Genomic DNA, 14,739 nt, shown 5'->3' with positions numbered 1-14,739 from the left:
CACGGTTTTGACCCTTGGGAATCTATTTATTGGCATTTTCGCCATGGGATTTAGATATACCGAGCATTTTTGTAATTTTTCTGTACGAATGGGTAGCACAGTCGTAGCGCTTGCGGTATTTGACAAAAAGTGCAATTTATTTAGCAATTAAAATGAAGCTATGAATATATTTATGCATTTACATACTTACAAACAGAAAAGGGTTTTTAACTTTTTATCGTTTTTTTTTTTACATAAAAGCAAAACTATCATTATTTTTCATAGCAGAAATTACTCATTTTGTCAAAAAAAAAGATAGGAAGAGAAACAAAAATTCCAACTGTATTTTTTAATGTCGTCTACAGCGTTGCCACAATGAAATTTTATTTTGGACCAACATTTTTCCAAAATTGGACTAAAATTCGTACCAGCGGACCATTTGTCCAAATTAAATTAATATCATTTAATAGCCCATATACATTAGGCTCAAAACGTACTAAAAGTAAATTTGAAATCCCTTTTTTATAAGGCAAATGACATTTGAAATCTGGGCAAAGTGGATTTTTTGAAGTATAATGTGAATGAGGTATAAAAGTTAAAAATTTTTCAAAATTTTACTTCGATAGAAAATTTTTGTCAAATGTTTTATTTCTATTTGTTTCTATAGAAAAAATTGTCAAATGTTTTATTTCTATTTGTTTCTATAGAAAGATTTGTAAAAATTTTATTTCTATAGAAAATTTTATCAAAATTTTATTTCTATATATTTTATTTCCATAGAATTTTTTTTAAAATTTTTATAGGTAGTTATCGCAAAATTTTACTTCCACACAAGATTTTTTCAAAATTTTCTTGTTATACAAATTTTTTTTTATTTCTGTACAAAATTTTGTTAAAATTTTATTCTATAGAATTTTTTTTCAAAATTTTATTTCTATAGAAAATTTTTGTCAACATTTTATTTCTATAGAAAATTTTTGTTCAAATTTTATTTCTATAGAAAATTGTAAAAAATCAACCATATTCCATTTTGTCCGACCATTGGACCAAATTTAAAAATGAATAATTTTTTGGACCAATTTTGGTCCGATCAGATCAAAATGGCAAGCCTGGTCGTCTACAAGCGTAAACACAAAAGACAGTGAATGCCAAAGACAATAACTTTAGGAAGATAGGAAATGGGCTTGCGTCATACCAAATGTTGCACATACCATGTTAGTTCCATACATGTTTGTAATTTTTTATTTGTTTTTCGTTTGTATTTTTTAAATGAAAAACTTAATTTTCTTAATGAAACAATGTTAAATTTTAGGCAACAAAAAAAATTAAATTTTCCCCTTTATGGAAATTTATTTCGTGCACTTAATTTCTTTTTATTTGCATTTTAATGCTATGTTAATACTTGTCGCATACGTGTTTGGTTCGATAAACGAAAAGTATGAAACTCAAAGATTATAAATTGTAGGAAGATAGGAAATTAGTTACTGAGGAGATCGAACCATTTACCAGATTAGTTTAATACTCGAACCAAACGCGTATACGACAAGTATTGACATAGTATTAAAATGCAAATAAAAAGAAATAAAGAGCACGAAATATTTTTTTTTGTTGCCTAAAATTTAACATTGTTTCATTAAGAAAATTACATTTTTCATTTAAAAAATAAAACAGAAAAACAACTAAAAGATTACAAACATGTATTAAACTAATCTGGTAAATGGAACATTTGGTATGACGTAAGCCAATTTCCTATATTACTCAAATCTATAATCTTTGATGAAACTAACACCGTATATGGTTTGATCTCCTCAGTAGCCAATTTCCTATCTTCCTTTGTGTATTGTCTTTGGTGAATGCGACTGTCCTCATTATTTTTCACACAACTGTTTATGGGAGCTATGTCTAAATCTCAACCGATTGCTGATGGATATATTTTCCGTTCGTGACGTAGAATCAGTGTTGTCAGCAGCGGTGCCAACTCTGACGATTTTTCGTCATTTTGACGATTTTTGATGGTAAATTTGGCCTCTGACGATTTGACGACGATTTTAAACAACTTAGTTATGAGATGACGATTTTTTAAAATGCTCACTCAAGTGTTTCCTTTTAAGGGTTTTTGACGATTTTTCAAAGAGATGTAGTTATAATTGACGATTTTCATCATTCATTATTGCAAGGTATTCTTTTGTCTATAAACTATTTAAAGCGAAATAATTTTGATTGCTATGGAGTCAGTTTAGTTAAATTCAATTTATTTATTTATTCATTACCGATAATAGTAATAATAAAAAAATTATACATGAGCAAGTAATAAGGATTTAAATTCGCTTGGAGAATAGGAAATTTTTGTGTCAAGAAAATTTTGTTAAACAATGTAGTACATATGGTCACAATCAGATATATTAATATAAATTAATTAAAAATTTATTTCAATTAATCGTCGTTTAAAAAACTGGAAACTATATGACTTACTTATGGCCAGTTTCTCATCCTCCGATTAATTTTAACCGGTGGTAGACCTCCGGTTAGTAAAATTTTTGTATGGAATCAGCTGTTTTATCGACACGATAAATAATAACAAGACATTGAGAAACTGGCCCTTAGAGATTTAAATGGCATTATTCATGTAACTAAAATGAATAAACCCCTTTGTTAATAACAGCTTTATTGTGTATACAATATATGGATGCCTCAAATGTTTGAATAAAATTTTTATTTTGTTCCTAAATCTTTTTTTTTCAACTGTTTTATTAGTGACGATTTTTTGACGAATTCTTTAGGGTGAATTGACGATTTTGACGAAAAATATTTTTAAAATTGACGATTTTCAGCCCAAAACAGTTGGCACCACTGGTTGTCAGGCGATTTTTGATTCTTCCCCCAAAATCTTAAGAAAAAAACCCCTAAATTGGTCTAGGATTTTTTCAAAAACCCCCAAAAAATTTAAGAATGTAAAAAGTACAAAAAGGGGTCCCAAATTTCTGTAGTGATACACTTTAAAAATTAAATTTAACATAAATATATATACTGAAAGAAGAGTTTTCTTTTCCGATTATTGAAATTTTAGACAAACTAAGTTTTCGTTTGATGCTACAAATTTTTCTTTTGAAGCAAATAAAAAATAAAATGTGCTCTTTAAGAAAATACTTTATAACAAAAGACAATTTCGTTTATTTAAAATTTCGTCCCTGAAGAAATTATTTTTTCTTTGGATATAATAATACAATTTAAAAAGTATGCTTACTCTTAAAATGCTTTCACCTGCTAAGTTAAAATGTGATTGTTTTTAATTGTGTCAAATATTAAAAAGCGTTTAAAAAAGATAACGAAAATAATGCTATTGCATACTTGCTTGTATTTAGGATCTTCTAGTTGACTTCCCTCATCTTTTTTCTCATAATTCATGCCAGAATTGTTCCGAATTTGCTTGAGAATTGCTCCACTTTATAAGGTCTAAGATATTTTTTTACCCCCAAAAATCCCCCAAAACGTGAAAAAAACCCCCAAATTTGGGAGGAAATCTCCTGGCAACACTGCGTAGAATCCAAGCAAATTAATATTTTTGTTGTTGTTTGGTGTTATTTAACTATGGCACTATAATGGTCAAAGAGAATACATACTAATATGTATAAACAAGAGTACTTTGTTGCAAAAAGTAAATACCACGTGCTTTCATTTGTTTTTTAAATTGTGTTCAATTCGATGTGCGTGGTTTAATAGGCATTTCATCGTACCTTTTACAGCGTCTCGTAATGTAATTTCTCTTATTATACCACACTCTCATGCTGTGGTGAACATAGACAATAGAAATACATAGATGTCCCACTCTTCTCTTTAAAAAAAATGTGTCAGTTCCAAAAATTAATTTTCTGACATTTCGTTTTGTTTTTTTTCGTTAAGAGAGATTCTTTTGTATTCGTTGTCCATTCACAATTAATTTTTTATGAGGAGTTTTTTATTACAGAACACCCTGTTGTGTTGAAAAGAGTACCAAAAATCTCTCAATTCTCTTGATTTTCTTCGTTTATTCTTAATCTTCGGAACTGTCAAACTTAGTTTGACACCCATGGGACATCTATATGAATCTATTGTCTATGATTGTGGCTATGTTACACATACACAATACTGTTGGCATAATGGCTGTTGAGAAAACATTACTTCGGAGATGAGCACACAACAAGTCAGGATGGCCGAGCGGTCTAAGGCGCCAGACTCAAGAGCAATCTTGCCGTAAAGCAACGGTTACTGAGCGTTCTGGTCCTCTCTGAGGGCGTGGGTTCAAATCCCACTCCTGACAAACTACTTTTTATACCCACCACCATAGGATGGGGGGTATATTAACTTTGTCATTCCGTTTGTAACACATCGAAATATTGCTCTAAGACCCCATAAAGTATATATATTCTGGGTCGTAGTGAAATTCTGAGTCGATCTGAGCATGTCCGTCCGTCCGTCCGTCCGTCCGTCCGTCCGTCCGTCCGTCCGTCCGTCTGTTGAAATCACGCTAACTTCCGAACGAAACAAGCTATCGACTTGAAACTTGGCACAAGTAGTTGTTATTGATGTAGGTCGGATGGTATTGCAAATGGGCCATATCGGTCCACTTTTACGTATAGCCCCCATATAAACGGACCCCAAAATTTGGCTTGCGAGGCCTCTAAGAGAAGCAAATTTCATCCGATCCGGCTGAAATTTGGTACATGATGTTAGTATATGGTCTCTAACAACCATGCAAAAATTGGTCCACATCGGTCCATAATTATATATAGCCCCCATATAAACCGATCCCCCGATTTGGCTTGCGAGGCCCCTAAGAGAAGCAAATTTCATCCGATCCGGCTGAAATTTGGTACATGGCATAGACAATAGAAATACATAGATGTCCCACTCTTCTCTTTAAAAAAAATGTGTCAGTTCCAAAAATTAATTTTCTGACATTTCGTTTTGTTTTTTTTCGTTAAGAGAGATTCTTTTGTATTCGTTGTCCATTCACAATTAATTTTTTATGAGGAGTTTTTTATTACAGAACACCCTGTTGTGTTGAAAAGAGTACCAAAAATCTCTCAATTCTCTTGATTTTCTTCGTTTATTCTTAATCTTCGGAACTGTCAAACTTAGTTTGACACCCATGGGACATCTATATGAATCTATTGTCTATGGTACATGGTGTCAGTATATGGTCTCTAACAACCATGCAAAAATTGGTCCACATCGGTCCATAATTATATATAGCCCCCATATAAACCGATCCCCCGATTTGGCTTGCGAGGCCTCTAAGAGAAGCAAATTTCATCCGATCCGGCTGAAATTTGGTACGTGGTGTTAGTATATGGTCTCTAACAACCATGCAAACATTGGTCGACATCGGTCCATAATTATATATAGCCCCCATATAAACCGATCCCCCGATTTGGCTTGCGAGACCGCTAAGAGAAGCAAATTTCATCCGATCCGGCTGAAACTTTGTACGTGATGTTAGTATATAGTCTATAACAACCATGCAAAAATTGGTCCACATCGGTTCATAATTATATATAGCCCCCATATAAACCGATCACCAGATTTGATCTCCGGAACCTCTTGGAAGACCAAAATTCATCTGATGCAGTTGAAATTTGGTATGTGGTGTTAATATATGGCCTCAAACTCCTATGCAAAAATTGGTCGATATCGGTCCATAATTATATATAGGCCCCATATAAACCGATCCCCAGATTTGACCTCCAGAACCCCTTGGAAGAGCAAAATTCTTGCCATTCGGTTGAAATTTGGTACGTGATGTTAGTATATGGTATCCAACAACCATGTAGGAATTGGTTCCTATCAGTCCATAATTATATATAGCTCCCATATAAACCGATCCCCAAATTTGACCTCCGGTGCCTTTTGGAGAAGCAAAATTCATCCGATCTGCTTTAAATTTGGTACTTGGTGGTAGTATATGATATTTAACAACCATGCCAAAAGTGGTCCATATCAGTCCATAATCGTTTATAGCCCCATATAAACCGATCCCGAGATTTGGTTTTGGAACCTCTTGGAGGAGCAAATTTAATCCGAGTGAGTTGATTGTGCTAGTATATGGTCGTTAACAACCATGCCTAACTAGGTCCATATCGGTCTATAGTTATATATGGCCCTCAGATAAATCGATCCCCAATCACACAAAAATTGGTCCATATCAAGTTCATAATTGTATATAGCCCCCATATAAGCGACCCCCATATTTCAATTCTGGCTCTCTACGTACAAAAAGTTCATATCGATTCGTAATTATTTGTAGACTTAACTATACATAACTTTTTTGTCTAATATATACCATGTATGGACTAAATCACAGTCTTTCGTAGAAGTTTCTACGCAATCCATGGTGGTGGGTACATAAGATTCGGCCTGGCCGAACTTGCGGCCGTATGTACTTGTTTTTTTTTCATATTTATAATTTATTTTAAGTCGCAATTTTTTTATCTTTTTTTATTTATAATATACATTTAATTCGATTGTCTTAAATATAAATATGTTTGTTATCAATCTGTGATCGAGAATACACATTTCTTATGGATTCTATGAATAACTATGTGGGAATGTAGGGCCAAAAGAAACAAATTATAAATTAATATAATTATAAAATTTTATAAAACTAGAAAATAGGAAATTAATAATAATAAAAAAATATATTAATGTGAAAAAATAATTGAAAGAAAAAAAAACAGTTTGTCAGAAGTGGGATTTGAACCCACGCCCTCAGAGAGGACCAGAACGCTCAGTAACCGTTGCTTTACGGCAAGATTGCTCTTGAGTCTGGCGCCTTAGACCGCTCGGCCATCCTGACTTGTTCACGGTGGTCAAATACTTAACATTACGCCATTGGATTTTTTTTTTTTAATTTAGGAGGTCTAAATATACAAATGTAGCCAATGGTTTTTTTTATTATTCGGCCCCAAAATGAATTTACTGTCGATAAGTTAGTTTCACCATGCGTTTTTAAGGCCCGGTACAATAGATAACGGATATAAGCACATCTAATATAAGAACGAAAACACGCATATAAGAATGTTTAGTGAAACTCCTTGCCTGTTTAGTTGTGTTTTTTTTTTTTTTTTGTAGCAAAAAGGTTTCGTATAAGGAAAGGGTTTATCAGAAAAAGATAATACATATATAAAAGAAATTGAAAGTAAAAATAGTTTGTCAGAAGTGGGATTTGAACCCACGCCCTCAGAGAGGACCAGAACGCTCAGTAACCGTTGCTTTACGGCAAGATTGCTCTTGAGTCTGGCGCCTTAGACCGCTCGGCCATCCTGACCTGTTGATGTTAGCCAACTACTTAATTTTACAGTACAGTGATACCTCTCAGTAGTGAATATATGTACTTAGTCCCCTAAATTTTGCGCTTATGAGAGGTTACTTTGATTGTCATAATATAGCAAATGTCTCAAAAAATAGTCCACTTTTGAGAGGTGTCCAGTTTGCATAGTGTCCAAATTTGAGAGTTTTCACTGTATTTCCTTTTTTGTATAAGAAATATTTTAAAGGAAATATTTTCTAGGAGTCTAGGCATAAAGATTTTTCCAATGATTTTTCGTTAATATTCTTCCATAAAATCAATCCACTGCCTATCGGCAGTTTCGCCATGCGTTATTAAAGCTCGTCGCAGTACGTAACGGATATAAGCACATCTAATATAAGAAAAAAAGCATATAAGAAAGTTTCGCGTAGCAATATGTTTCGTACAAGGAAAACGTATACAATGGATAACGGATATAAGAAACTCTGTAAAATACACAATTTTTGTTTCTTATATGCGTTTTTTTTTTTTTCTTATAGGCAATTATTATTCACAAGAAATAAAGGGTATGGTGTTTTCTTATGACTTTCTTATATGCATAATTTTCTTATGTGAAATGTGCTTATATCCGTTATCTATTGTATATATTATAAGAAACAAAAAAACTGGATAAAAGAACAATTTGAGAATCACAAAGGCAAATATTCGTGTTCTTTTTGCAATAAATGAAATAAAAGAAGAGGATGTCGAGGGCGCGTCATCGACGGGCCAAAAATCGCCGTCAGATTCAATCTTCGTACATCTTCCATATATGAACGCTGGTGGGGAGAAAGTGAGTTTAAGATTGAAAGACATAGGAAGAAGAATAAACGAACATTAAGTGGAGAATCGAAGTCTCCATATGATTCTTTTAAGACGGAGATAATGGTGGAGAATCTTCAGGAGGCATTAAATAAATCTGAAGAAGAAGAGAGCGTCTTAATCGCCAGAATAGTGGCATTGGAAGATATGAAAGAAAGAAGTGCCGAAAAAGCCATCACATTTAAAAAAAAAGAGGAGAATATGGAAGTAAGCATCGATTGGTCTGCCGAAGTACCCGGAATCTTCGGTACGGCGAAAATGGAGAATAAAGCTTTGAACAAAAATATGAAGAATGATTCTGTACCTAAAAAAGATGAAAATGCTGGAAAAAGGGAAACAAAATTCAAATTCCCGGAAATGAAAATGCTCAAATAGAGGGAAACAAAAAAAAGCAAGTTCTCGGAAAAGAAAATGCAAAAGGAAAAGGGAAGACACAATGAGCAATAACAATACATGGAGCGGCAGTGAAAAAAATTGCCACGATAATGAGGGCTGGATTTAACAGTTGCCAGTTTGCCATCAAAATGGTAAGGTATGAAGAAGTGGGATTTGAACCCACGCCCTCAGAGAGGACCAGAACGCTCAGTAACCGTTGCTTTACGGCAAGATTGCTCTTGAGTCTGGCGCCTTAGACCGCTCGGCCATCCTGACTTGTTCACGTAGATCAAATACTTAACATTACGCCATTGGATTTTTTTTTAATTTAGGAAAATATTTTTAAGAAAATCCTTACTAGAGGTCTAAATATACAAATGTAACCAATGGCTTTTTTTGATTATTCGGCCCCAAAATGAATTTACTGTCGATAAGGTAGTTAACCATGCGTTTTTAAGGCCCGGTATAATAGATAACGGATATAAGCCAATCTAATATAAGAACGAAAACACGCATATAAGAAAGTTTAGTGAAACTCCTTGCCTGTTTAGTTGTTTTTTTTTTTTTGGTAGCAAACAGGTTTCGTATAAGGAAATGGTTTATCAGAAAAAGATAATATATATATAAAAGAAATTGAAAGTAAAAATAATTTGTCAGAAGTGGGATTTGAAAGAAGAGTTTTCTTTTCCGATTATTGAAATTTTAGACAAACTAAGTTTTCGTTTGATGCTACAAATTTTTCTTTTGAAGCAAATAAAAAATAAAATGTGCTCTTTAAGAAAATACTTTATAACAAAAGACAATTTCGTTTATTTAAAATTTCGTCCCTGAAGAAATTATTTTTTCTTTGGATATAATAATACAATTTAAAAAGTATGCTTACTCTTAAAATGCTTTCACCTGCTAAGTTAAAATGTGATTGTTTTTAATTGTGTCAAATATTAAAAAGCGTTTAAAAAAGATAACGAAAATAATGCTATTGCATACTTGCTTGTATTTAGGATCTTCTAGTTGACTTCCCTCATCTTTTTTCTCATAATTCATGCCAGAATTGTTCCGAATTTGCTTGAGAATTGCTCCACTTTATAAGGTCTAAGATATTTTTTTACCCCCAAAAATCCCCCAAAACGTGAAAAAAACCCCCAAATTTGGGAGGAAATCTCCTGGCAACACTGCGTAGAATCCAAGCAAATTAATATTTTTGTTGTTGTTTGGTGTTATTTAACTATGGCACCATAGACAATAGATTCATATAGATGTCCCATGGGTGTCAAACTAAGTTTGACAGTTCCGAAGATTAAGAATAAACGAAGAAAATCAAGAGAATTGAGAGATTTTTGGTACTCTTTTCAACACAACAGGGTGTTCTGTAATAAAAAACTCCTCATAAAAAATTAATTGTGAATGGACAACGAATACAAAAGAATCTCTCTTAACGAAAAAAAACAAAACGAAATGTCAGAAAATTAATTTTTGGAACTGACACATTTTTTTTAAAGAGAAGAGTGGGACATCTATGTATTTCTATTGTCTATGCCATGTACCAAATTTCAGCCGGATCGGATGAAATTTGCTTCTCTTAGGGGCCTCGCAAGCCAAATCGGGGGATCGGTTTATATGGGGGCTATATATAATTATGGACCGATGTGGACCAATTTTTGCATGGTTGTTAGAGACCATATACTAACATCATGTACCAAATTTCAGCCGGATCGGATGAAATTTGCTTCTCTTAGAGGCCTCGCAAGCCAAATTTTGGGGTCCGTTTATATGGGGGCTATACGTAAAAGTGGACCGATATGGCCCATTTGCAATACCATCCGACCTACATCAATAACAACTACTTGTGCCAAGTTTCAAGTCGATAGCTTGTTTCGTTCGGAAGTTAGCGTGATTTCAACAGACGGACGGACGGACGGACGGACGGACGGACGGACGGACGGACGGACGGACATGCTCAGATCGACTCAGAATTTCACTACGACCCAGAATATATATACTTTATGGGGTCTTAGAGCAATATTTCGATGTGTTACAAACGGAATGACAAAGTTAATATACCCCCCATCCTATGGTGGTGGGTATAAAAAGTAGTTTGTCAGGAGTGGGATTTGAACCCACGCCCTCAGAGAGGACCAGAACGCTCAGTAACCGTTGCTTTACGGCAAGATTGCTCTTGAGTCTGGCGCCTTAGACCGCTCGGCCATCCTGACTTGTTGTGTGCTCATCTCCGAAGTAATGTTTTCTCAACAGCCATTATGCCAACAGTATTGTGTATGTGTAACATAGCCACAATCATAGACAATAGATTCATATAGATGTCCCATGGGTGTCAAACTAAGTTTGACAGTTCCGAAGATTAAGAATAAACGAAGAAAATCAAGAGAATTGAGAGATTTTTGGTACTCTTTTCAACACAACAGGGTGTTCTGTAATAAAAAACTCCTCATAAAAAATTAATTGTGAATGGACAACGAATACAAAAGAATCTCTCTTAACGAAAAAAAACAAAACGAAATGTCAGAAAATTAATTTTTGGAACTGACACATTTTTTTTAAAGAGAAGAGTGGGACATCTATGTATTTCTATTGTCTATGTATGGCACTATAATGGTCAAAGAGAATACATACTAATATGTATAAACAAGAGTACTTTGTTGCAAAAAGTAAATACCACGTGCTTTCATTTGTTTTTTAAATTGTGTTCAATTCGATGTGCGTGGTTTAATAGGCATTTCATCGTACCTTTTACAGCGTCTCGTAATGTAATTTCTCTTATTATACCACACTCTCATGCTGTGGTGAACATAGACAATAGAAATACATAGATGTCCCACTCTTCTCTTTAAAAAAAATGTGTCAGTTCCAAAAATTAATTTTCTGACATTTCGTTTTGTTTTTTTTCGTTAAGAGAGATTCTTTTGTATTCGTTGTCCATTCACAATTAATTTTTTATGAGGAGTTTTTTATTACAGAACACCCTGTTGTGTTGAAAAGAGTACCAAAAATCTCTCAATTCTCTTGATTTTCTTCGTTTATTCTTAATCTTCGGAACTGTCAAACTTAGTTTGACACCCATGGGACATCTATATGAATCTATTGTCTATGCCATAATCACGCAAAATACAATTAATGCCTCAATATAGAGGTGTATTCTCTTAAGATGTACGATAAAAGCTGAGGAAACAGAAATAGAATATTAAAAGTTGAGGAAAAGCTTTTATTTCATTATGTTTGAACGTTTGTTGGTTTAAACTTTCGGATAGTGATGCCCTCTAGTGGTTTATTGAAGTATTATATACACGGTTGCCATAGTACTGTTTGGTAAGTGTGTAAATATAACCATAGCGATAGGCGGTAGGCGAACACTTATTTACGTGTATTTCTTATGGGAAGCCCAAAATCCGCGACGGAATACCGTGACGGCTAGCGGCGTGTCGCTAAATTAAAACTTATTCTAACTCCTTGGAGAAAACTGGTATAGTGTTGCCATCGCTTATCAATTTTTTTAACTCACCACTAGGAATTGCTGTTGCCTGGGCACGTGTAGATTATTTTTTCTTGAAATAACTCAACAAATAACAAGCCATTGTATGTTTTTATTCAACTTCATTGTTTAATATTGTCAAAGCGTGCTGTATTGACAACAAAAACGCTAGGAAACGTGAAAAAGGGAATTATTCGCCGTCAAGCTTATTGTATTTGCCGTTGCGGCAAAAATGTTTCGCCTACCGCCTATCGCTATGGTTATATTTACACACTAAGAGAGAATGAAAATACAAATACAAAAGGAGCAGTGTTGCCAACTCCCCAAGCACTAAAAATATATTATAAATTCTAACATACCACTTCCAACCAAAATCGAAACTTAAATAATCTACTAAAAAAAAAACAAAACAAAAATTTTCCGAAGATGTATTATAGAACTTTTGTGTATTCAATTTGTAATTTTATGAAACTATGAACCGCTATTCAAGTATACACCTTGTTTTAATGCTTTCATCCAATTCAGTTTGATCAGTAATGTCTTTCAACTTTCAAAATATTCTTATATGGAAGGAGTCTATTGCTTATTTCTGTTGTGCGTGCTTTTGCGAATTTAATACAAACGTTTTTAATGACATCTTTATCAAGTTCCAAACTTCAGCACTCGTCGTTAGACTTTTCTACAGAATACCTTCAATAAAAATATTAATTTCAAATCATCAATACCACCTTCATAACAATCAAAAATTAAGTTGAGTTTCTAAAGCTCCTGAAAGTCTAATCCTAATTTTTGTATCAATGAAACTTAATACTGCGCAAAATGAAAAAAAGCACCAAAAGCACTAAATGAAAATGGCAGAAAGCACTAAGTCGGTGCTTTTTTTTTGGAAAGGCACCAAAAAGGCAATTTGGTGCTTTTTAGAAATCAAAAAGCACTAAATTTGTTGCTAAAAGCACCAAATTGGCATCACTGAAGAGGAGTATTTTCATTCTCTCTGGTTTGGTAGATTGGTAGGATTCTCGGTATTTTGGTAGATTTTGCAAAAAAATTCCTCTCCGACATAGAAATACAAAATAAAATTTTCCATAGAAATAAATATTTGATAAAATTTTCCATAGAAATAAATATTTGATAAAATTTTCTATAGAAATAAAATTTTTGACAAAATTTTCTATAGAAATTAAATTTTGACGAATTTTTCTATAGAAATAAAATTTCAACAACATTTTATATAAAAATAATATTTTGGCAAAAATCTCTATAGAAATGAAGATTTGACAAAATGTTATACAACATACAATTTTGACAAATTTTTCTATAAAAATACAAATTTTCAATAAAAACTAAAATTTTGAGAAATATCTCTATAGAAATAAAATTTTGACAACATTTTCTATAGAAATAAAATTTTGACAACATTTTCTATAGAAATAAAATTTTGACAAAATTTTCTATAGAAATAAAATTTTGACAACATTTTTTATAGAAATAAAATCTTCACAAAAATCTCTGTAGAAAAATTTTGACAAAATTTCCTTTAGAAATAAAATTTTGACAAAATTTCCTTTAGAAATAAAATTTTGACAAAATTTTCAATAGAAATAGAATTTTGACAAAATTGGCATCACTGAAGAGGAGTATTTTCATTCACTCTGGTTTGGTAGATTGGTAGGATTCTCGGTATTTTGGTAGATTTTGCAAAAAAATTCCTCTCCGACATAGAAGTACAAAATAAAATTTTCCATAGAAATAAATATTTGATAAAATTTTCTATAGAAATAAAATTTTGGCAAAATTTTCTGTGGAAATAAAATTTTTGACAAAATTTCCTTTAGAAATAAAATTATGACAAAATTTCCTTTAGAAATAAAATTTTGACAAAATTTTCAATAGAAATAGAATTTTGACAAAATTTTCTATAGAAATAAAATTTTGACAAAATTTTACATAGAAATAAAGTTTTGACAAAATTTCTTATAGAAATAAAATTTTGACAAAATTTTCTATAGAAATAAAATTTCGACAAAATTTTCTATAGAAATACAATTTTGACAACATTTTTTATAGAATTAAATTTTGACAAAAATTTCTATAGAAATAAAATTTTAATAACATTTCCTATAGAAATAAAATCTTGACAAAAATCTCTGTAGAAATGTAAATTTTAAATAAAATAAAATAATTTTATATAAAAATAAAATGTTGACAAAAAACTATATAGAAATGAAGATTTGACAAAATTTTATATAGCAAAAATATAAAAAATTTTCATTAAATATAAAGTTTTGACAACATTTTATGTAAAAATAACATTTTGACAAAAATGTCTATATAAATGAAGATTTGACAAAATTTTTTATAAATAAAATTTTGACAAAACTTTCTATAAAAATAAAAATTTTCAATAAAAACTAAAATTTTGAGAAATATTTCTATAGAAATAACATTTTGACAAAATTTTCTATAGAAATAAAATTTTGACAAAATTTTCTGTAGAAATAGAATTTTGACAAAATTTTCTATAGAAATAAAATTTTGAGAAATATTTCTATAGAAATAACATTTTGACAAAATTTTCTATAGAAATAAAATTTTGACAAAATTTTCTGTAGAAATAGAATTTTGACAAAATTTTCCATAGAAATAAAATTTTTACAAAATTTCCTGTAGAAATAAAATTTTGACAACATTTTTTATAGAAATAAAATTTTGACAAAAATCTCTATAGAAATAAAATTTTGATAGCATTTTC

General features: G+C 31.7%; 5 non-coding genes across 5 annotated transcripts; 1 reads left to right on the top strand and 4 right to left on the bottom strand.

Moving 5' to 3' along the window:
• Positions 1-4,159: 4,159 nt before the first annotated feature.
• Positions 4,160-4,276, top strand: TRNAL-CAA (transfer RNA leucine (anticodon CAA)). The gene is made up of 2 exons: positions 4,160-4,197; positions 4,232-4,276. It is a non-coding gene; the product is annotated as a tRNA-Leu (tRNA).
• Positions 4,277-6,694: 2,418 nt separating this feature from the next.
• On the bottom strand, positions 6,695-6,811 carry TRNAL-CAA (transfer RNA leucine (anticodon CAA)). The gene is made up of 2 exons: positions 6,774-6,811; positions 6,695-6,739 (listed from the first exon to the last, which is right to left on the bottom strand). It is a non-coding gene; the product is annotated as a tRNA-Leu (tRNA).
• Positions 6,812-7,165: 354 nt separating this feature from the next.
• Positions 7,166-7,282, bottom strand: TRNAL-CAA (transfer RNA leucine (anticodon CAA)). The gene is made up of 2 exons: positions 7,245-7,282; positions 7,166-7,210 (listed from the first exon to the last, which is right to left on the bottom strand). It is a non-coding gene; the product is annotated as a tRNA-Leu (tRNA).
• A 1,377-nt stretch (positions 7,283-8,659) lies between these two features.
• TRNAL-CAA (transfer RNA leucine (anticodon CAA)) lies at positions 8,660-8,783 on the bottom strand. The gene is made up of 2 exons: positions 8,739-8,783; positions 8,660-8,704 (listed from the first exon to the last, which is right to left on the bottom strand). It is a non-coding gene; the product is annotated as a tRNA-Leu (tRNA).
• A 1,813-nt stretch (positions 8,784-10,596) lies between these two features.
• On the bottom strand, positions 10,597-10,713 carry TRNAL-CAA (transfer RNA leucine (anticodon CAA)). Its single transcript has 2 exons — positions 10,676-10,713; positions 10,597-10,641 (listed from the first exon to the last, which is right to left on the bottom strand). It is a non-coding gene; the product is annotated as a tRNA-Leu (tRNA).
• Positions 10,714-14,739: the final 4,026 nt, after the last annotated feature.

The sequence above is a fragment of the Haematobia irritans genome, chromosome 2 (assembly GCF_050003625.1).
Source record: "Haematobia irritans isolate KBUSLIRL chromosome 2, ASM5000362v1, whole genome shotgun sequence".
Lineage (NCBI taxonomy): Eukaryota > Metazoa > Arthropoda > Insecta > Diptera > Muscidae > Haematobia > Haematobia irritans.
This window is presented reverse-complemented; position numbering and strand designations above follow the sequence as displayed.